The sequence below is a fragment of the Schistocerca cancellata genome, chromosome 11, assembly GCF_023864275.1.
Source record: "Schistocerca cancellata isolate TAMUIC-IGC-003103 chromosome 11, iqSchCanc2.1, whole genome shotgun sequence".
In the NCBI taxonomy this organism is placed as follows: Eukaryota; Metazoa; Arthropoda; class Insecta; order Orthoptera; family Acrididae; genus Schistocerca; species Schistocerca cancellata.
Window position 1 is genome coordinate 11,379,301 of NC_064636.1, and position 25,050 is coordinate 11,404,350.

The following is a 25,050-nucleotide window of genomic DNA, read 5'->3' on the forward strand; positions in this document are numbered from 1 at the left end:
TCGTGGAAAGAAGGAATGTCGGTATGCCCCTGTGTGGGCTCTAATCTTTCTGATTTTATCCTCACGGTCTCTTCGCGAGATACACGTAGGAAGGAGCAATATACTGCTCGACTCCTCGGTGAAGGTATGTCCTCGAAACTTCGACAAAAGCCCGTACCGAGCTACTGAGCGTCTCTCCTGCAGAGTCTTCCACTGGAGTTTATCTATCCTCTCCGTAACGCTTTCGCGATTACTAAACGATCCTGTAACGAAGCGCGCTGCTCTCCGTCGGATCTCGTCTATCTCTTCTATCAACCCTATCTGGTACGGATCCCACACTGCTGAGCAGTATTCAAGCAGTGGGCGAACAAGCGTACCGTAACCTACTTCCTTTGTTTTCGGATTGCATTTCCTTAGGATTCTTCCAATGAATCTCAGTCTGGCATCTGCTTTACCGACGATCAACATTATATGATCATTCCATTTTAAATCACTCCTAATGCGTACTCCCAGATAATTTATGGAATTAACTGCCTCCAGTTGCTGACCTGCTATATTCTACCTAAATGATAAGGGATCTATCTTTCTATGTATTCGCAGCACATTACACTTGTCTACACTGAGATTCAATTGCCATTCCCTGCACCATGCGTCAATTCACTGCAGATCCTCCTGCATTTCAGTACAATTTTCCATCGTTCCAACCTCTCGGTACACCACAGCATCATCTGCTAAAAGTGTCTGTGAAGTTCCGATGTTATCCACAAGGTCATTTATGTATATTGTGAATAGCAACGGTCCTGCGACACTCCCCTGCGGCACACCTGAAATCACTCTTACTTCGGAAGACTTCTCTCCATTGAGAATGACATGCTGCGTTCTGTTATCTATGTACTCTCCAATCCAATCACACAATGTGTCTGATAGTCCGTATGCTCTTACTTTGTCCATTAAACGACTGTGGGGAACTGTATCGAACGCCTTGCGGAAGTCAAGAAACACGGCATCTACCTGGGAACCCGTGTCTATGGCCCTCTGAGTCTAGTGGACGAATAGCGCGAGCTGGGTTTCACACGACCGTCTTTTTCGAAACCCGTGCTGATTCCTACAGAGTATATTTCTAGTCTCCATTACGGTCATCTGGCAGGCCCTGCCCTCATCGTGTCCAGTTGGTGTTCGGTGGGCGAGAGGTCTGGCCACACCGCAGCGGCGTTGTCCTGGTGGAAATGCGCACCACCTGTCCAAGCAGCACGGGCCGGAGAGAGCGGCGGGGTGCAGGTGACCCCCGTGTGCCGGCAGCGTCCCACTCCGTGTGAGGTGCTCACGCCGCAGCCTGTACTCAGTGCTGCCGTAAGGGCGTGCAAAAAGTTAACAGCACGTGGAGGATGCTCGACTGAGCAGTTTGAGGTAGGGAACCTGGGGTCGCAGAACCCAGCTTCAGGAGATAATGTTACTGACGGGGGAACCTCCCCATCGCACCCCCCTCAGATTTAGTTATAAGTTGGCACAGTGGATAGGCCTTGAAAAACTGAACACAGATCAATCGAGAAAACAGGAAGCAGTTGTGTGGAACTATGAAAAAAATTAGTAAAATATACAAATTGAGTAGTCCATGCGCAACATACGCAACATCAACGAGAATGTGACCTCAGGAGCGTCGTGCTCCCGTTTTTAGCATGAGTATCTGCGGAACAAGAAGTGCTTGGTTCAAGTCTTCCCTCGACTGAAAATTTTACTTTCCTTATTTTCGCAAAGTTACGATCTGTCCCTTCGTTCATTGACGTCTCTGTTCACTGTAATAAGTTTAGTGTCCGTGTTTTGCGACCGCAAAGCAAAACCGTGCGATTAGTTGACGAAAGGACGTGCCTCTCCCAATGGCAACCGAAAACATTTGATCGCAAGGTCATAGGTCAACCGACTCCTCCACAGGAAAACACGTCTGATATATTCTATACGACACTGGTGACGAAATGTGCGTCACATGACAGGAATATGTTGTCGACCCACCTAACTTGTACACTTGGCGAAAGAGAAGAAAGATTCTTCTACCTTGCCCGATTCAGGTTTTCTTCTGTATGGCATAATCACTCCCAAAAAAGTGATGAAAACATAAGAGTTTGTCACATAAACTGCAACAAATGATTGCAACAAAACAGTTTTCCCTGTGCTCTGTCAAAACATATGTTTTAAACGTTTTCAAATTTTTCCGTGTGTAGGCCGTCAAACCCTGCATATGTCCAAGCAAATCTGAACATGTCCTGGAATTTTGGAGAGCGAAGTTGATTATGTGTGAGTGCCTCAACTTTGATAATTGTCTGAAAATAAAAAATTAAACTCTTCACTAGAGGGAAGACTTGAACCGAGGACCTTTCTTTCCGCAGCTGGTCACGCTAACCACTGGACCACGACGCTCCTGAGGCCACAATATCCTTGATGTTGCCTGTCTTACGCATGGACCACTCACTTTGTATATTTTGCTTATTTTTTTCATAGTTCCACACAACTTCTTCCTGTTTTCTCGTTTGATCTGTGTTCAGTTTTTCAAGGCCCATCCACTGTGCCAACTCATTACTAAATCTGAGGGGGGTGCGATGGGGAGGTTGCCTTGCGAGTACGTTATTATTTACATTAGTTAACCGATATATAATGTACACTGGCAGTGACAAGGAAAGCGTTTCCGAAGGAGACAAGTTCGTTAACATCGAGTATAGAGTTAAGTCTCAGAAAGTATTTCCTGAAGTACGAGGGCATTTCGAAAAGTAGAGATACAATGGCTCGCAGTCCTTTAATAGAACATTTATGTAGAAAACGTCAGTTACATCTTATTAACTGGATTGCTTTGTATTTTTCGACGTAATCACCCCAGTTATCCAAACATTTGTTACGTCGGTGCACAAGCTTTTGTATTCCACAGTCACAGAAGGTTGCCGCCTGTTGTCGGAACCACATTTCAACTTCATCTTTGATCTCCTCGTCGTCGTGGAATGATTTTCCACCGAGACGTGACTTCAGGTAACGGAAGACACGGGAGTCTCTGGGCGCAAGGTGCGGGCTGTATGGCGGATCGTCCAATACGTCGCATGTCAATTGTTCGAGTAGTGTTTCGGTCACGAGCGCTGTGTGAGGCCGAGAGTTGTCGTGAAGCGAAAGGACTCCACTTGTTGCCCTTCGAAGACGTTTTCAAAGTCTGGCAGTATGCAGCAGCACTTATTGTCGTTCCAGGAGGCATAAATTCCGACAGAAGAATGCCTTGTCTGTACCAAAAAACAGAAGCCACGATTTTCTTCGCTGAAATCGACGTTTTGCATTTCTCGGCATTTGGTGAATCCGAATGGCGCCATTTGATTGACAGTTGCTCTGATTCAGGTGCACGGTGATGAACCCACGTCTCGTAACCTGTCACAGTGAGATCGAGGAACTCGTCGCCTGCTTCAGCACAGCGCGTGAGGAAGTCGAGTGCAAAGCCCAGCCTTTCCTTTTTGTGTTCTTAGTTTTGGAACCCAGCGCGCGCACAATTTCCTCTATCCTAACTTGACAGTCACAACGTCGTAAAGAGGTGTCATTGCCTCGATGTGATGCAATTCTCTCAATCTGAGACGTCTGTTCGCACGAATTGCTTCCTCCGTTCTCCGAACAACGGCATCAGAGATCACAGATGGCCGACCTGTTCTTTGTTCGTCGTCAGAAATGACGACACCATTTCGTTACATTTTATCGATTCATAATGTTCCCATAAACGGAAACAATTTCTTTGTGAATATCCGCTGGTCGCTGACCTTTTGCACGAAGAAAACGTGTCGGCAGCTCGTGGTCGTGCGGTAGCGCTCTCGCTTCCCGCGCCCGGGTTCTCGGGTTCGATTCCCGGCGGGGTCAGTGATTTTCTCTGCCTCGTGATGACTGGGTGTCGTGTGCTGTCCTTAGGTTAGTTAGATGTTAAGTCCCATAGTGCTCAGAGCCATTTGAACCATTTGAAGAAAACGTATGACGGAGCGCACTTCGCATTTGGCGGGATTCTGAATCGGCGCAGCCATTTTAAACACGACCTGCTGCAACCGGAAGCAACGTTCAACTGCCGAACGACCGCGAGGAGAAAGCTAACGGTTCAAAGTTGATACCAGAGTTGCCAACTTGCTCGCCAAAACTCTTCTGTTCCTCTGGCGTACGGCGTATCTTTACTTTCCGAAATACCCTCGTATTTGTATGGAGTGTAGCACTGTATGGAAGTGAAACGTGGACGATAAATAGTTTGGACAAGAAGAGAATAGAAGCTTTCGAAATGTGGTGCTACAGAAGAATGCTGAAGATTAGATGGGTAAATCGCATAAGTAATGAGGAGGTATTGAATAGAATTGGGGAGAAGAGGAGTTTGTGGCACAACTTGACAAGAAGAAGGGACCGGTTGGCAGGACATGTTCTGAGGCATCAAGGGAAGGCAGCGTGGAGGGTAGGATCCAGGATTCATTAGTTGTGGAATATGAAGACGATTGCACAGGGTAGAGTAGCATGGAGAGCTGCATCAAACCAGTCCCTGGACTAAAGGTCACCACCACCACCACCACCACCACCAACAACAACAACAACAACAACTGCAAGTACCATCACTGACACAATGAATGAGCCATCTGCACTCTATCCTTCAAAATGTGCTGAAACTTACGGCCGTCAACCTCAGTGGAAGCATGACATCGACGAACAACATTCTCACGCACCCTGAGGAATACAGCCAGCTGCAGGTGTGGCCACTACACTACTGGCCATTAAAATTACTACACCACGAAGACGACGTGCTACAGATTCGAAATTTAACCGACAGATGCTGTGATATGCAAATGATTAGCTTTTCAGAGCATTCTCACAAGGTTGGCGCCGGTGGCAACACCTACAACGTACTGACATGAGGAAAGTTTCCAACCGATTTCTCATACACAAACAGCAGTTGACCGGCGTTGCCTGGTGAAACGTTGTTGTGATTAGCAGAATATGGAATCGGTCGGTACGGGAGGGTAATACGGAACGCCGTGCTGGATCCCAACGGCCTCGTATCACTAGCAGTCCAGATGACAGGCATCTTATCTGCACGGCTGTAACGGATCGTGCAACCACGTCTCGATCCCCGAGTCAGCAGATGGGGACGTTTGCAAGACAACCACCTTCTGCACGAACAGTTCGACGACGTTTGCAGCAGCACGGACTGTCAGCTCGGAGACCGTGGCTGCGGTTACCTTTGACGCTGCATCACAGACAGGAGCGCCTGCGATGGTGTACTCGACGACGAACCTGGGTGCACGAATGGCAAAACGTCATCGTTTCGGATGAATCTAGGTGCTGTTTACAGCATCAGGGTGGTCGCATCCGTGTTTGGCGACATCGCGGTGAACGCACATTGGAACCGTGTATTCGTCATCGCCATACTGGCGTGATGGTATGGAGTGCCATTGGTTACACGTCTCTGTCACCTCTTGTTCGCATTGAGGGCACTTTGAACAGTGGACGTTACATTTCGGATGTGTTGCGACCCGTGGCTCTACCCTTCATTCGATCGCTGCGTAACCCTACACTTCGGCAGGTCCTGTACGGGCCTTTCTGGATACAAGAAATGTTCGACTGCTGCCCTGGCCAGCACATTCTCCAGATCTCTCACCAACTGAAAACGTCTGGTCAATGGTGGCCGAAGAACTGGCTCTTCACAATACGCCAGTCACTACTCTCGATGAACTGTGGTATCGTGTTGAAGCTGCACGGGCAGCTGTACCTGTACACGCCATCCGAGCTGTGTTTGATCAAAGCCCAGGCGTATCGAGGCCGTTATTACGGCCAGAGGTGGTTGTTCGGGGTACTGATTTCTCAAGATCTATGCACCCAAATTGCGTGAAAATGTAATCACATGTGAGTTCTAGTATAATATATTTGTGCAATGAATACCCATTGATCATCTGCATTTCTTATTGGTTTAGCAGTTTTAATGGCCAGTACACGAGTGGGAGGGGATTCAGTTCGCTAGACCTCGCAGGCCGTGCAGTAGGACGTCCCCTTCCGATACGGCGACCAGGAAATACTGTGCCGGTACTGCTCCATCCTACTGTACTGTACTGTACCTCCCTGAACAGCAGTGAGTCTGTCACGGGGCAATTTCAGTACGATACAACAGAGCCACCTTGTGGACGAGTAAAGTAAACAAAACCGGCCCCGTGACTTGGCGGTAGTCAGGCTGACCCTCCTCGTCAAATAAAGGACGTACATGTAAATAAAGAGCACAGTACGTGTAAACTTGTGCCATATTAGTTGTGAAGAAGCTGCTAGCAGACTGCTGGACAATTTTACTTCAAATATCTACTTACGCTGGCTTCTCGGACCGCTGGTTCCCTACCTCAAATTGTTTAACGGAGCATTCTCTACGTTCTGTTCATTTTTGCACGCTGCCACTGAAACACGCTGCGTAGGCACTGAGGCATCCCCAGCTCTCTCGTGGTTCCCTTTTTGGGTACTCCACGTCGACGTCTGCTCGTAGATACGTATCGCCGGTAGGTTTCCCGGCTTCACTTCCCGACGTGACTGCGACGACTCTTCGATGAGGTGCGGGCCTCGTGTTTTGCTACTACTGCGAGTCTTGTAAATATCGCTTTTGTTTAGTAATTTGCCCGGGTAAAACCCTACGATTAAGACAGCCTGCGCCACCTTTTGGAGGGAGTCGGAACGCCAAAGAGTCACAAAAGTTCATATTAAGCAGTCCGTGAAAGACGTAAACGTTCGTTTCAGTTAGCGTGTTAGTTAATGCCTACGCTTTCCGCTAGACGGTGCCGACTTACTGCTGAATAGCTTTGGTTGCGTAAAAACCTTCACTAATTAGTACTAGGTAAATGAACTAAGTACAACACTCTTGTATTTCACTTTCACTCTATATTCGAGGATTAAGATGGTGATGGATCATGGTCTATCTAAAAGGTTCCTAGCCTGGAGGAATCTAAATAGTCCGCAAATGCCGATATACACGCGCTCTACGTCCAGATTCACAACTAACCCCATACGACGCTTTCAAAGTCCACACGTCACTATCTGAATACCGGTACCTCTGAATTCACTCGTACCGGCAGATAATTTGAGTTTCTGTCGTCTATATGTCCGTAAAGTTCCAATCTAGCACTAAAGTCCTAAAATCCCCTTAATACTCCGTTCCTACCGACAGTCAGAGATCGTACACTACATCACTTTTAATCTACCTTAACACGATAAAGTCCAGTCTAATTGTCTCGCTGACTGACACGGGTTCCCCGCGCTTTAACGAAACAATCGAGGAAAGAAGGCGGCAATAATGACGATCGGATCTTTTTATAGGTTTTTCATCACGAGAGTTTAACGTCACTGCCTCCTCCGTGACGGAGCTTCCGTGACTTTGCTGTACTTAGACGTTAAACTAGTTGCTGATATACTGTAGTTTTGATCTGCAGTTACCGAACTCTTAATTCTACACTATTTTGCCGGCCGTGGTGGCCAACCGGTTCTAGGCGCTTCAGTCCGGAACCGCGAGACCGCTACGGTCGCAGGTTCGAATCCTGCCTCGGGTACGGATGTGTGTGATGATGTCCTTACGTTAGTTAGGTGTAAGTAGTTCTAAGTTCTAGGGGACTGACGACCTCAGATGCCAACTCCCATAGTGCTCAGAGCCATTTGAACTTTTTTTTTTGTACACTATTTTCCCCTCTAAAATTCTGTTGTTAATTTTAAATTATTCTTTCTATAGCTTTTGTCGCTGTAAACTCAAGCGAGGTGTGACAGCACGAAAGTGCCAGTCAGGCAGAGGCAGCGCCTCGCCGAGTTGTATCGTTGGAAAAAATGCCGACTAGGAGATGGTGACGTCAGGAGACTCGCAATGACCCCGGAAGCCTGGCCGTCGGTTCGAGTCGCGAGTTAAAACTACATTTACTTCTCAGACTCGATACTACACACACATTTTACCTGCAGCAAGTACGGTAATTTTGAACCTCTGGGTGTCGCTAACTAATCGTGATACCAAATAAAGTTTCGAGGTTGGCCGACAACATCGTTTTAAGAACATACGGTAGAAATTTCGACGAATTGTCAGGAATATAAAATATAAAAGTGGCTCCACCCCCACCCCCCATCCCCCACGCGACTGGTAGTAGTGTCACCCAAAAAGAGGACGGTTTTTCGCCGTTTCCTCAGGAACCGCCCACGAACAAACGGTGCTTCTACGCGCCGTCGTATGTCCACTGTGGACGACATCTAGCGAGCTCAAAACAGCCAACCGACTTGCTCGGTTTGGCCGGGCTGGAGGAAATGTCTAAAATTTGACCCTGTTGTCACGCTAGGCATACAGAGTGTCGGCCGGCTATCCCTTGTCACGTGACCCCTTCTCTCTGCGGTCACCCCTCTCCCCTGCCCCGCTTTTTGGAAGGGACCGATAAAGACGACTCCTTTGGTGACGTCACGGTGATGTTGACACCGCAGGGAGACCGGCGGCCGAGTTCCCTGCAGCGCGGACTGGCTGCCGCTGGGGGATTTCCGGGCCGCAGGGTTGGCAGCGCCGACGGCCGGCCGATCAATAGCGGCGGTCGGCGCCGGCAGTGCGTGGCGGAGGGCGTTCTAGCCGCGGGCACCGAGCGCTGCAACATTCGTCGCTCGAACGCCTCCCGGCGGTCCCGTAGGGCGCTGTACGAAGGGCACCCAGCGAGGGGCAACGGGCAGCAACAGTCGCTGGACAGATCAACGCAATTACTGGCCTCTATCTTTGACGTAAGATGTAAGGATGTAGAGGCTTATCTCACTAGATACTGCCTGCAGGAAAATTAAAGAGACCTTTGGTGAAAGGAGAACCACTTGTATGAATATCAAGAGCTCAGATAGAAACCCAGTTCTAAGCAAAGAAGGGAAAGCAGAAAGGTGGAAGCAGTATATAGAGGGTCTAAACAAGGGCGATGTACTTGAGGACAATATTATGGAAATGGAAGAGGATGTAGATGTAGATGAAATGGGAGATACGATACTGCGTGAAGAGTTTGACAGAGCACTGAAAGACCTGAGTCGAAACAAGGCCCCGGGAGTGGACAACATCCCATTAGAACTAATGACGGCCTTGGGAGAGCCAGTCCTGACAAAACTCTACCATCTCAATGAGCAAGACGTATGAGACAGGCGAAATACCCTCAGACTTCAAGAAGAATATAATAATTCCAATCCCGAAGAAAGCAGGTGTTGACAGATGTGAAAATTACCGAACTATCAGTATAATAAGTCACGGCTGCAAAATACTAACGCGAATTCTTTACAGACGAATGGAAAAACTAGTAGAAGCCGACCTTGGGGAAGATCAGTTTGGATTCCGTAGAAATATTGGAACACGTGAGGCAATACTAACCCTACGACTTATCTTAGAAAATAGATTAAGGAAAGGCAAACCTACATTTCTAGCATTTGCAGACGTAGAGAAAGCTTTTCACAGTGTTAACTGGAATACTCTTTCAAATTCTGAAGGTGGCAGGGGTAAAATACAGGGAGCGAAGGCTATTTACAATTTGTACAGAAACCAGATGGCAGTAATAAGAGTCGAGGGGCATGAAAGGGAAGCAGTGGTTGGGAAGGGAGTGAGACAGGGTTGTAGCCTCTCCCCTATGGTATTCAGTCTGTATATGGAGCAAGCAGTAAAGGAAACAAAAGAAAAATTCGGAGTAGGTATTAAAGTCCTTGGAGAACAAATAAAAACGTTGAGGTTCGCCGATGACATTGTAATTCTGTCAGAGACAGCAAAGGACTTCGTAGAGAAGTTGAACGGGATTTAATTCGGATGAAAGGTCTAATTAATAATAGAAACTAAACATCATGCAGGCGGTCTTTCTAACGGGAATGGTATCGAATCTAACATCTGTCACCGGTACCTCATCCCAAACTGCGTCACCTCTACGCTTCTTGCATCTCCACTGCCCTGGGTATAGCTTCCTGGAGCCTAATATGATGGCTGAATAAGCGACAAATATTACAAGGGACACCTGTGAAACTGCTGTAATGCGGAAACGAAGCGATTTATCTGATGTCCAAAAGGACACGCTCGTCGGCTTTCGGACCGGGCGTGGAAGCTTTTGGGACGCTGCCGCCGTGGTTAAACAACAACACTGAAGCGTCCCCTTAGAAAAATGAATGAATTACTGTGCCCATAAACCTGTACATTATTTGATTTTCAAACAGCTGAGCAGAACTGAACGTACTCAGACATTTCTCTCTCTACTTATTGTGATCATCACTGAATCGACACACAATATTTTTAGCGCAACGCAATCTGACTTTCAACAAGCCCTACAAAAGAATGGCCCTGACTAACAATGACCTATACCTTTCATGAATCACTTACCTCACAAAAATCGTCGTTACTCGAACTTCTGCAATACAGCGAACGCCAATACTGGGAGCTAAATAAGATTCTACCTACTGAAGGCACTAAACTACTGTAGGCATACTTAGCAAATGAAAGATTTTGACACAGAACAAACGATGTATTTACCTTAATAGTGCTCAAAAGTTATACACACACAACTGAAAAACCTAAGGCTTTTTGGCACAGGATTTGCAGTACACAGGTCCATCACGGACAGCATAATAGACTTTTCGTCACCAAACGAAAGAATCAGCACCATCACAGTGAAATCAGCCAATAAATCCTACACAATAATCAACGCACACGCACCGACTGATGACTACAACAGGAAAAACCCGGACGAAATTGATGACTTCTGGACGACAATGGAAGAAACTATGAGAAAAATTCCTGCACTTGGAGTCAAAATAATACTGGGAGACTTCAACGCCAAACTTCGAAAAGAAAAGATATACAGACATATCACAGGAAAACATACTCCACACAAGGACACCAACAAAAACGGGAAACATCTGATAGACTTTTGCAAAAGCCACGACCTCGCCATTATGTCAACAAAATTCAAGAAACCAACACGAAAACTTACCACATGGAAATTCCCCAGCGGAAAGCAAGAACTACAAATCGACCACGTAATAGTGCAGAAAGACTCACAAAAAGAAATTTTGAACATAGACACCCGTAAAGGCTACTTCGACTCAGACCACCACCTACTACAGATCAGGATTCGTGTTTTGCCCAAGAAAAAGCTCCAGAAGAACAAAATTGTTAGACCAGATCCAGAATACGTTACTTTAAACCAGACACAAATATTACACAAAATTAAAATGGAGAAAACTACAGACTGGACACAACTTTCAGGAAGAATCCGAGAGGCCACGGAACTAGCACAAGCACCACGCACACGGAAACACCGTTGGTGGAACCACACATGTGACCAAGCTATTGACCAACGAATCAGTGCATGGAAAAAATTTAGTAGCCTCAGATCCCAAGAGAATTGGATGAACTTCTTGAAAACACAGAAGCAATCAAGCAAAATCATTCGCAGTGAAAAACGACAGTAGGACAAACGGCGACTGACAGAGATCGAATCGGACTTCATGAAGAACAATACAAGAAACTTCTACAGAACGTTCAGAGAAAATGACTGGATATCAACCACCCAACTTGTGCTTCAGAAGACTGGATGGTACCCTAGAAACCAATACCAAAAACAGTTGTGACATTCTGGCAAAGTACTTTGAAAAACTGCTCAACACGGACCCCCCCCCCCCCCCCCATGGAAGAAATGATGACAGAAACGAGCACATACAATCCAGATAGTGAACCTCCAACTCCAGAAGAAGTTAAAGAAATAATAAAGTCACTCAAGAATCGTAGAGCACCAGGAGAAGATGGCATCGTCGCGGAAATCTGGAAGTTACAAGACCCAGAACTCACCAAAGACATTCACAGAATCTTGGAAGACATCTGGAAGACCATGAAAATTCCTGACGACTGGAAAACTGCCCTGATACACCCACTACACAATAAAGGTGACAAGGCTGACCCGAACAACTACAGAGGAATATCCCTACTACCGGTCACATACAAGATCCTCTCTAAAGCTTTACTGAACAGACTAGAATGCCAGACCGACCACTTGATTGGGGAATACCAAGCAGGCTTCCGTAAAGGACGGTCTTGTGCGGAACAAATTTGGAACCTGAAAATGATTTTACAACACAAACAGAACCTGATCATTCATTACCTTTGTTGACTTCAAAGAGGCGTACGACTGTATCGACCGGAAAACTCTCTTTAAAATTCTAGCAGAATACAAAGTAGACAACAAAATACGGGCTATCATAGAGCAAACTTTAACCAACACGACCTCCAAAGTAAAGTTCTGTGGGGAACTATCAGAGCCCTTTGAAATTCGCACAGGTGTCCGACAAGGCGATGGCCTCTCACCTCTCCTTTTCAATCTGGTGTTAGATAAGGTCATAAAAGAATGGGAAACATCACAACAGGGGATAACCTTAGGAAACCTACAGATTAAATGCCTGGCTTTTGCAGACGATTTGGCGATTGTCACGAAAGGTATAAAGGAAACAAAAGACGCTATTGAAAAACTGCACGAAATCGTTTCCAAAACTGGACTACAGATCTCTTACGAAAAGACACAGTTTATGAGCATAAAGAAACTCTCATCTCCGAACACAAAGTATGGCACGATTTACAAAACAGCAAACTTCAAATACCTCGGTGAAACACTACAAATGAGTGGACATAACAGAGACTCAAACGAAGAAAGAAAGACTAAACTGGACAAGGCATACAAAGTAGTGTGGTATCATTACAACAAGAAGTCTATCTCACAAAAAGCCAAATTACGCCATTACGACACGGTGGTGCTCCCCGAGGCACTACATGCAGCAGAGACCACACTAATCCTAGGGCATACACGTATCAGACAATTAGAAAAAGTAGAACGGACAATACTTAGGAAAATATTTGGCGCAACTAACAACAATGGAATATGGATCAAGAAACCTACAGAGGAACTGTGCAAACATACGGAGACAATCACAGAAAAGATTAGAAAACGCAGACTACAATTCTATGGACACCTATACACAATGCCATCACACAGGCTGACCAAACAGATCTTTGACTGGGTAACCACTAGAAACAACAAATGGGTGGCAGAGGTAGAAAACGACCTGAACCAACTCAACGTAACAGCAGACACAATAAACGACAGAATAAAGTTCAGAAACATCATTAAGGAAAGTAAACTACATGAGATACAATGTGACAAACGAACAGGCATATAATGGACCGAAGAACGCAAGCAAGATCACAGCCAGAAGATGAAAGAAATATGGGCAACCAAAAAGGCAATCAAGATGAAGCCGAGGACACAAAGCCGACAAGAAGCATGGACAGAGGACCGGAAACGGAAACACAGCGAGCGAATGAGGGAAGTTTGGGCAGCAAGGAAGGCAGCAAAAGGAGCTGGCCATATAGTTTAGTCCAAATGCGCTCTTTAAGGGCAAAACACTACTACTACTACTACTAATAATAATAATAATAATAATAATAATAACAATATATATGGTGTTACAAAAAGGTACGGCCAAACTTTCAGGAAACATTCCTCACACACAAATAAAGGAAAGATGTAATGTGGACATGTGTCCGGAAACGCTTAATTTCCATGTTAGAGCTCATTTTAGTTTCTTCAGTACGTACTGTACTTCCTCGATTCACCGCCAGCTGGCCCAATTGAAGGAACGTAATGTTGAACATGTGCCTTTACAAGTACGACAGAACATGTGGTTCATGCGCGATGCAGCTCCTGCACATTTCAGTCGAAGTGTTCGTACGCTTCTCAACAACAGATTCGGTGAGCGACGGATTGGTAGAGGCGGACCAATTCCGTGGCCTCCACGCTCTCCTGACCTCAACCCTCTCGACTTTCATTTATGGGGGCATTTGAAAGCTCTCGTCTACGCAACCCCGGTACCAAATGTGGAGACTTTTCTTTCAACAGGATGGTGCTCCACCGCACTTCCATCGCGATGTTCGGCATTTCTTAAACAGGAGATTGGAAAACCGATGGATCGGTCGTGGTGGAGATCACGATCAGCAATTCATGTCATGGCCTCCACGCTCTCCCGATTTAACCCTATGCGATTTCTTTCTGTGGGGTTGTGTGAAAGATTCAGTGTTTAAACCTCCTCTACCAAGAAACGTGCCAGAACTGCGAGCTCGCATCAACGATGCTTTCGAACTCATTGATGGGGACATGCTGCGCCGAGTGTGGGAGGAACTTGATTATCGGCTTGATGTCTGCCGAATCACTAAAGGGGCACATATCGAACATTTGTGAATGCCTAAAAAAACTTTTTGAGTTTTTGTATGTGTGTACAAAGCATTGTGAAAATATCTCAAATAATAAAGTTATTGTAGAGCTGTGAAATCGCTTTAATCATTTGTAATAACCGTGTACTTTGGTGCTGTCCAGCACGTGCCATTGACGTCCGTGTTGAACGCCAAGGAATCGTGCCGGAGCGTCGAATTTTGGTTCCTCCTGTGTACAGGTCTAGTCTGACAGGGAGCTGGACGTGGCAGCTTAAAAAAAAATTCGGGAATACGATATATCGACGTTTAAAAAATATCATTGTTTGTTCTCATATATCGAAAAAAGTACCGATTACCGGCGGAAGAAATATCGAGGTACCTGCCTATAAAAATATCACCTGCACACTGTACTAGTCAAAAACTTTAAATAATAAGGTAAAGCAATCATATGAGAAATAGGAAAAATTAATCAAGATAAAAGGCTACCACCAAAAACCTCAACAAATAATAAACCAATCATACCAAATGAAATATCATCTAAAGAAAATCTAGAATAAAAATTATCACCAGATATTGAATAATAAAATAAACGAAAAGAATAAGAAGCAGTTAAACCAGTAGAAAAAAATAAAGAAAAAATTAAACAATTAATTCATCTTAAACCATTTCAAGAATCAAGTCCTCTGAATAAAACCCTGCCAAAAAAGGCATACCACACAAGGATAAACTACAAACATTAAAACAACAGAAGTAGAGGTATAACATTAACAATTGAGCGCATAAAACGAATATCCTGAGAATCCTTTAAATTATGAATTACTGAACCTGCACACGTAAATAATAATGCCTTAAATAAAGCGTGAGCCAATAAATGAAAGACTGCAAGCTTTGGATAACCTATCCTATAGCCAAAATTCTTATTATTAAACCAAGTTGTCTTAAAGTAGAAATCAAATTGAAATTAGCACCTAATGCAGCCATAAATATAGTTATACAACCAATTAAAAGTAAGAAGCAACCACAATTATAAGTGTCTCATATTTGTCTAAAACGAATCAATAAATAAACCGCAGCAATAACAAGAGTAGAAGAATGAACTAGAGCAGAAACAGGAATTTGAGCTCTCTTAGTTATAGCTGCCAAAACAATTAATATAGTAATAAGCTTTATCTCAAAAGAATTAGAAATGAAATCATAATAATAAATATAATTTCAACCACCAAAATTTAACATTCGAGCAATAGAAATTAAAATACCAACATCACCAATACGATTTGTTTTAGAATTGTATTCTTAAGTGTTGATTTATTATTAGATATTCTGCACATCAACTGCCTCCCCCTTAGAGCAATAACTGAAAGGAAAACGGCCCGCGCTCGCGCTTGGCGATGACCACTTTGCTGAGGCCGGTATTACACCATCATATTTCTTTGTCAAAGTGGATATGTCAAATATTTGTCAAACAAATTTGATGGTGTAGTACGGAACTTCGTCAAATCCCGCCTGTCGTCAAATAAATAAGATCAAATTATTTCCACAACGAAACTTTGTCTCGAAACCTGGCAGAAAATCCAAAGAGATTCTGGTCGCATGTGAAGTACGTTAGCGGCAAGAAACAACCAATGCCTTCTCTGCAATGGAGATGCTATCGAAGACAGTGCTGCCAAAGCAGATCAGTAACGTAGAAGTAAATATCCTCTGAGCAGTCAAGCAACTTAAATCACTTAATAAAAGCAAGTCTACTGGTCCAGACTGTATGACGAAACATCCGTACCCAAAGACTTGAAAGTTGTTCAGGTCACACCAATATTCAAGAAAGGTAGTAGCAATAATCTGATATGCAGAAGGATTTTGGAACACGTGTTGTGTTCGAACATCATGAATTACCTTGAAGAACACGGTCTGTTGACGCAGTCAACATAGGCTTAGAAAACATCGTTCTTGTGAAACACAACTAGGTCTTTACTCGCATGAAGTGCTGAGTGCTGTTGACAAGTGATTCCAGATCGATTCCGTATTCCTGGATTCCTGGAAGGATTTTGACACTGTACCACACAAGCAGCTCGTAGTGAAATTGCGTGCTTATGGAATATCGTCTCAGTTGTGTGACTGGATTTGTGATTTCCTGTCAGAGAGGTCACAGTTCGTAGTAACTGACGGAAAGTCATCGAGTAACACAGAAGTGATTTCTGGCGTTCCCCAAGGCAGTGTTATAGGCCCTCTGTTGTTCCTTGATATAAACGAGTTGCGAGACAATCGGAGCAGCCGTTTTCGGTTGTTTGCAGATGACGCTGTCGTTTATCCACAAATAAAGTCATCATAAGATGAAAACAAACGGCAAAACGATTTAGAAAAGATATCTGAATGGTGCCAAAAGTGGCAGTTGACCCTAAATAAAGAAAAGTGTTATCCCATCCACATGAGTACTAAAAGGAACTCGTTAAACTTCGGTTACACCATAAATCAGTCTAACCTAATACCTAGGTATTACAATTATGAACAACTTAAATTGGAAGGAACACACAGAAAATGTTGTGGGGAAGGCTAACCAAAGACTGCGTTTCATTCGCAGGACACTTAGAAAATGTAACAGACCTGCCAAGGAGACTGCCTGCATTACGCTTGTCCGTCCTCTTCTAGTATACTGCTCCGCGATGTGGGATCCTTACCAGATATGACTGACGGAGTACATCGAAAAAGTCCAAAGAAAGGCAGCAGGTTTTGTATTATCGCGAAATATGGGAGAGAGTGTCGCAGATATGATACAGGATTTGGGCTGGAAATCATTAAAAGAAAGGCGTTTTTCGCTGCGACGGAATCTTCTCACTAAATTGCAATCACCAACTTTCTCCTTCGAATGTGAAAATATTTTGTTGACAGCGAACTACATACGGAGGAACGATCACCAAGATAAAAATAAGGGAAATCAGAGCTCGTACGGAAAGATGTAGGTGATAATACTTTCCTCGTGCTGTGCGAGATTGGGATAATGGAGAATTGTGAAGGTGGTTTGGTGAACCCTCTGCCAGGCACTTAAATGTGATTTGCGGAGTATCCATGTAGAGGTAGCAGTAGAAGAGCCTCGCCGCAGATTTGATGACAAGTCGTTCGTCTTCTGTTCATTGCAATGTGAAATGTAACTTCTCCGCTTGGAGCGCTGGCGTCGCTACAGCTATTATATAGACGTGTCTGTAGTGTGTTTGTATACATGGCTTCAAAGTTCGTATGTTCCATCGACTCCGTGTTTTAGTGAACTTGCTTTGACGAGGGCGCGGGGTGAGCAATGGGCACATTGCATCCTATTAATTGTGTGTTGAGGGGCAGATGGGACATGCTGCAGGCGACTTCTTGTCCACAGTCATAGCTGCAGCCATCCACTTGTACATCTGGAAATATCCAGGAAGTAAGTCGGAATAGGCGATGTGGTCAGACTCTAAAATAAAAAATTCTTTTTTAGCTTTCCATTATATTTTGCCTATTTTTGAACTTCGGATGCCTCAAGTTAAAAAACGCTTCATCTGTTTCGTACTTTAATTTTGTAATTGTTGGAACACTAATTCCATTAATTAAATTATTCAAAAATGAAAATAGTTCTTATTCCCATTGTAGGGTACGAAACATCTATTTACCTTCAAATACTCCCTCATCAGTGCTTTATAAATCGCTTCACACGTTTCTGGAGTTATTTTCGTTGATGTGCAATGTGATATTCGAGTGTTGTGTTGTAAACTAGAATAGCTGTCTCCTGTATCAAAAAATCACAGTGTCAGAGTTTCCCTGTCTTGTGTACGTATAGCATTTCTCAAGAGTGTATTCTTTTTTGTGATATGAGAAGCCACTTTACTGAGCGAATACTGAAACAAGCCCTCATTCATTCGTAAGGAATTTATGTATGACTGGACGTCCTCCACTTGCGGCTTTCGTAACAAATTTTGCTGAATGCTTCTATTTTCTCGACGTAATACCTATAGCTTCATCCAAATATGTTTACTTTTTTTTCCGTCACTTTTCTTCCGAATACACACAAAATGCAACTTTGCTGCTAGCAATTGCAATTCATAATAACAAGTTGTCGTTCGCCATCTTGAAATTTGAGAACAATACCCCTCTGAAGCGCCATCTCAGAGATGTTTGTCTAAGGAATTTGACGAATATTTGAACGTAGTAGAGGCGCCATGTCACGCCATCGCGGCTGCTCTCCGGCCGGAGGTTCGAGTCCTGCCTCGGGCACGGGTGTGTGTTAGTTGTCCTCAGCGTAAGTTAGTTTAAGTAGTTTTTAAGTCTAGGGACCGATGACACCAGCAGTTTGGTCGCTTAGGAATTCACACATATTTGAACATTTTTTTAAACATATTTCTTTGTCAAAGAAATGTGATTGGGTAATACGGGCCTAACAATAATAACTGTGTGGAAGTGGCGTCCGATGGTCCCACGTTCTGTTTGGTCACACATCGGATTTCTCCGCAGCAGTTGAGGTCGACTTCCGCGCAAACGCCAGCGACCTGGCAGTCGTCGTGCAACTAAACGTTGCAGTTTGTGCTGCTAGCGCCTTGCTCCAGTTACGTCAACATTTCCCCCTCTCACTGTAACCACAGTTCTCGTTATTCAGACTTTCGTTCGTCGTTTTCATCGACTGTTTTTGAAGAATGTCGACGTGAAGAAATAGCACACTATATAAAATCCGTTCATCATAGGAATAAACGTGATGTAAACATTACACTATGTATTCTTCCGTGTTTGCTGGAACGTCATTGGATTTCCGTTTCACGGGGGACGCGGCCAAGCTGTCTCAGGTACGACAATAAGGGTGCGTTTTGTGCGTCAGGCGCACATCGACTCGGCGGCAATACGGGACAACAGCCATACCGGCGCATTTAACTGGGGCAGCTGGTCTGGTGCAGCTAGCCTGCAGCGACGTGGCCAGCTGAAGCACAATACAGCTTCCAGTGTCATTTAATTTTTAAGCAGAATGAAACAATACACTGCAAATCTCCCACCATGCGCTCCTTAGACGACGAGACGAAAACCGCAACACGTCATCGTTTTTAGCTAACGTACTGTTGTAACTGAAAACAAGGATGATGAAAATTCCTGATGTAGCGGGAGTTTGAATTTCGCCGCGCTACACTCGTTCCCACAGATATAAATTATACCGTCGCAGCGATATGAGCGCTCGACGGCAGAGAAAATACTAAAATTGTAACTCTTTTTTTGTTTTCTGTCAGTCTTTTGTCTCTCGAGAGCGGAAGCTCAATTCAGACGTGATCTGATTAAGACGATATGTGTAGACATATTGTGGAAGTTGTTATGAAATTCAGAGGATGGAAGTAGCAACGTAAAATTGCATTCACTGTCAAGATGATTTTGATTTGTATAAATTAGTGATTCCTGGACGATTTCAAGATTTCGGAGCAGACTTTTCACGCAGAAATGAAGTAGGAGATTTTTGAAGACCTGGACGCCGCACGAGAGAAGACATGTTAACACGGTAAAGGATGAACTCTTATCTACGCCATTTCCCCCTGTCAGTTACATTTTGTTATTATCTGTTCTTTTCAAATAATTTTTGTAGTGGAAACTGGTTTAACTTTTGCTCAGAAACGCCACAAGGAGCACCCCAACAATAGCTTTTCCGAATGACGAAGTGCGATAACTTTTCTGTAATACGAAGTCCGATTTGCATTTCATTCTTTCCCTTTTTCACGGTCATTAACGATTTTAAAACCCACTATTTATTTACCATTTCTTCCCACATTTTCAACCTTTTCTTTTCTTCTCTTTTTCTTTTTTATTAACCACTACACTAACTTAACCACAGGGTAATTCTTCTGCGTAAGCTCTGTGGATAGGAATAGAAATAAAATACCTGCATTCGTTGGACAGATCGCGAAACAACCAATAGTTAAAGCACACGTTATTTTAATTTAGTCTGAAATGCCTTTCTCTTCCAGTTTTGTCTTCTTTTAAAATTTATAACATAGAGCATCCATCCCGGGAGCAAAACGGAAGAAAAGGAATCAACCAAGTACACCGTTTCCTTTCGTCAGGTATGATCCAGAGTGCTTACAAAAATTATGGTTTTTGCAGTTTGATCGAAATTTCCGACTTCCCTTTGCGAAAACATTTCCAGAACCATGAAGCACAAAACAAAAAAAAATAGAAGAATTACGCATATCCATCATGCGAAGCGTGAGTCCATACAAAAACCGTAGGAAAAGGGATTTCCGGTTTTCCCGAATTTTCCAGGAAACTCTTCCAATTTGCTTCCCCTAACCACCTTACATGGATTATTACGAATATAAAAAAAGGAGTTTCGGTGCAGCCGTTCTCAACTGGCTCAGTCTGCAGTCGTTTTAGTCGTCTCACCCTGCCTCTTTCCCCTCCTCTGCCCCTCTAATTCCATCTCCTCCTCCTCCCCCCCCCCTGTGCGCACTTCCCCTCTCGTTTCTCTGTCCACCCACGTTATAACCCGCGCCGCAATAGAAGACTGGTTGTTCTTACAACTTCTTCCTGAATCGTAGCCGGCCGCGGTGGTCTCGCGGTTCTAGGCGCGCAGTCCGGAACCGCGCGACTGCTACGGTCGCAGGTTCGAATCCTGCCTCGGGCATGGATGCGTGTGATGTCCTTAGGTTAATTAGGTTTAAGTAGTTATACGGTCGCAGGTTCGAATCCTGCCTCGGGCATGAATGTGTGTGATGTCCTTAGGTTAATTAGGTTTAAGTAGTTCTACGGTCGCAGGTTCGAATCCTGCCTCGGGCATGGATGTGTGTGATGTCCTTAGGTTAGTTGGGTTTAAGTAGTTCTAAGTTCTAGGGGACTGATGACCACAGCTGTTAAGTCCCATAGTGCTCAGAGCCATTTGAACCATTTTGAACCTGAATCGTATCTAATATGTTTGCCAAATTTGGTTGAAATCGTTCCAAGGGTTTAGGGTGAGCTGTCTACCAGTGGCTTTGCCCTTGCACGTACCTGTTAAATATTTTGTTGTGTCTAGACAAGACAGCCTAGACACAATGAGAGGAAGCCGAAAGGCACGCGCTTAAACTCACGCAGGCTGACGTGAGGTCTGAAACAGGATACGTAATGAATGCTATAAAGAAAAGTACGTAGCTTCTGGAATACTTAACTTTAATCCATAAATGATGAGCGTCGCTCTTGACGGTACATGTTTTACAGCATCAGTATTTAACTGGTAATGGCGCCTTGCTAGGTCGTAGCAAATGACGTAGCTGAAGGCTGTGCTAACTATCGTCTCGGCAAATGAGAGCGTATTTGTCAGTGTAACTTCGCTAGCAAAGTCGGCTGTACAACTGGGGCGAGTGCTAGGACGTCTCTCTAGACCTGCCGTGTGGCGGCGCTCGGTCTGATATTACTGACAGTGGCGACACGCGGGTCCGTCGTATACTAGCGGACCGCGGCCGATTTAAAGGCTACCACCTAGCAAGTGTGGTGTCTGGCGGTGACACCACATATTTAACATACTTTACACGTACTTACATGTATATTTCACTTGTGTCTCGGGCAGGTTTAGCCCTGTAGTCTCATTTTCACCGGGGAAATGTCTCCTGAATCGTGTGTCGTACAGTGCTGCGGTTCTGCTGGTGGCACATTCAGCGGTAGATGTGAATGCCGTTTATGAAACGTGTTGTGAATAGAGATAGTAGTACGAGAGTAATAAATTAAAACCTCAGCACTTTTACTGCATCAACAGCGAAAACGCGGGCGATAAAGTTTTTTCATTTCAGGATTTTGTGCGGCCTGTGAGGGAGGAAAAAAAAATTCGTAAAGGTTTGAAATAAGGGTTACAGTATGTTGCAGGACACCAAATGCTCTCGTTGTCAACTAACGGATGCAAAAATCTGTATTTTCGTACGGTGGCGTCTCATTCTTTTATGACATTTCCACTTAACTGCATGTCGTACTTTTTTCTTTTTTTGTTTGGCTACGAACCTCCGCGGCAGTACGAAGAACTGGCCAAAATTTCATCGCAATCGGATGAATTCTTTAGTAACGCACAGACGACGAACATAACAAAAATTAATTTTTGGTTGTGTAGATTAGTTTTAGTCGCATTTTGCAGCTGAATAGTGGTGCCTTTTTTACTCATCAGCAGCGACGTGTTTTATGTTTCGTACAGACACTGCAGGTTTGCAGTTGCAGAAGGTCGCGGCTATGCATTTCACTGTACGTAACCTTTGTCACTGCGTGCAGCACGTGGCCCTGCGTGTACGTTCATCTGGGTGTCGTGTCCAACCTTACACTGTCTCCAGGACTCGCTGGAGCGGTGTTGTTGTTGTTACGTTACATTTGTTTTCTCATGTGTAATTGTAAAGTCAAGGCCGGAACACCTCTACCGCTTCAGGAAACACAGTTGTTGTCATGACTTCTTTCGACTTGATTAGTAAGTCTTCATCAGATAGGCTGATTAGAGTATGTTACGTAGTAACATATAACTTAAGATGTTGACAAGTTAATGAATGTGTCAAGTAATCAGATCTTGTGATCGCGGTCTATTAAGATTTCGGAAGCAATCGCGATGCCATGACGTGAGGCTGGATTATAAAATAAAATAAAAAATGTTTTCTTTACACATTGCTCCCTTCAAAATTTATGCCCAGTCGCCAGTCGATGTGTAGGGCTGCAGCTAGCAAGTGAGAGAGGCAGAGGGGGGGGGGGGGAGAGGGAGAGAGAGAGAGAGAGAGAGAGAGAGAGAGAGAGAGAGAGAGATTTCTGCTGAGCTTCAACAGCTGTGGCCCCACTTGACTCCCACTTTCGACTGGCCCATTTGACCTCGACCTATGACACTGCCAGGTCACGGAATTCGAGTTGCGACAGACTGGTAAGGCCTGGCCAGACAGAATCCGGCCTGCCGCTGCGACGGACGGCGCAGCGGTGGACCGGACCCGTCAGCGGCCAGGGACGCCACACAGGCAACGGCCGGCCGCAGCGACTCTTGATGCGTCAGCTGTTACACTGGGGAAGGGGCCGAAACCCATTACGAAGCTTGCATGCGTAGCGCGATTGTCTTGCGTTAGACGATTTGGAATCTTCACGCGGGACACGTTATCATTGTGCGAATTCATTTTTTTTTAATTGCAGAAATGAGTAGCTTGCACTAGGGATACGAAATGGCACCAAGAAGAGATGTTGGGTGCACGACATTGATAGCAAGAGAGAAAGCTTAGGAGAATACCATCGTCTGTGTATTGATCTAGAGTCTGACGAAGATAGGTTCTTCAAATATTTTCGTATTTCGCGAGAATGTTTCCAGGAAATGCATCGCCTGATAAAAAGGTAGCACCGAGAAGTGCACAACGAACCGGAGAAAGCCAGTTGATACAAGGCACAGACAAGCCGTTTGTTTGAGGTAAGTTTTATCGTTTGTGGCCTCTTTGTGCTTCAAATAGAAGTCATATAAATTATTCCATTTCAGTTTTGCTGTATCATATGAAAGGTTCGGCGGAAGAAAGTGCTATCTCACAACGTAGTTACGAGTGGAGTGATAAATTTATCTACATTGTTTACGAATACAGCAAACGATAGTAACATCTAGTTCCGTATGTCCCGCTAGAGACATTGTATTCATAACATTGTCATTGAATTTAAACAAACATATCTTTGGTCGTTAACTTATCTATTCGTTCTATCGGCATACTCGATTTTAATCTTTTCCAGATACTTGACTACAGGCGACAGTCACCAGACCATAGCTTTTTCTTTTCGGTTAGTACGTTCAACAGTCTCAGATATTGTGAAACAAGTGTGCCAGGCAATATGGAGTGTTCTACAGCCCAAGTATTTACCTACTCCTACAACAGAGATGTGGAAGAAATCTGAAGGATTTATAGAACTAGGGGTTTCCGAACTGCCTTGGAAGCACAGACGGAAAGGCTATCAGGTTAAAATGCCCGAAGGATAGTGGATCCCAGTTCTTCTGTTACAAACAGTTCTTTTCGCTAGTTCTCCTGGCGATTGTTGATCCATACTACCGAGTTTACAGTAGTTGATATTGGAAGTTATGGACGTCACAGTGACAACACTATTCAGCTTTCTATCAAGAGTATATCGAGGACAAAAGTATTCTACCTCCAAATCAGGATCGCGTGTATCATACAAAAAGTTGTATTCTCTCACCTCCTCTGTAAGTCTTTCTGTGTGCATGCACTACGAGCTGCAAGACAAAAACCGCCTCACGCCGCTGCTTCCAGTCTTGACAACAGAACAGTTGAGTGGGCCAACAGTGGCAGGCAGCCGCTCCGGCTTGCGGCGAATCTGTAATCTGTGACAACCCGGCGTCGGCCGGTGCGGTAGGCCGCGTGCCGGTGCGTCAGAGCCGCACTCTGTGTGACCGCCGCCATACAGTAACGAGCGATTCAACAGTGCGGCCTGCCCGCTGCGGTTCAAGGCCACAGGCCGGACGGCCAGGCCGCATTCTGTCTGGCCAGGCCTTTAGTCATCTTACAGCTGCCGGGCTGACCCAGCGTGAGCCCTCTGCTTCGCGGTGAAAAGCTTCCAGGTGCTGACTTGGCACAGACAATGACTTGAGCAGTGTATGCAACAAATTAGAGCGCCCAGTTGACAGTGCGAGTGTAATAAACACAACGGTGGTGTCGGGAATGTCATGTTTGTAGGTGTAAAATCGTCTTGCGGCGGGAACTAATAATTAACACGCTTCGGTTGTTGTTGTGGTACGCTGTTAGAGTTTGAATCATTTGCCTGACTTCTTAAGTTAGTTACATCACTTTCACACCAATGTTTTCTTTTATCTTTACGCATCTGTTAGTGTTGCTAGGTGACTAGTTGATGGTGCGGTTGATGAAGCCATGATTGATGGT

At 44.7% G+C, this 25,050-nt stretch overlaps 1 protein-coding gene across 6 annotated transcripts in view; it reads left to right on the forward strand.

Moving 5' to 3' along the window:
- Positions 1-25,050, forward strand: part of LOC126108945 (abnormal cell migration protein 10) — a 532,402-nt gene that overhangs the window by 431,256 nt on the left and 76,096 nt on the right. The window lies entirely within an intron of this gene.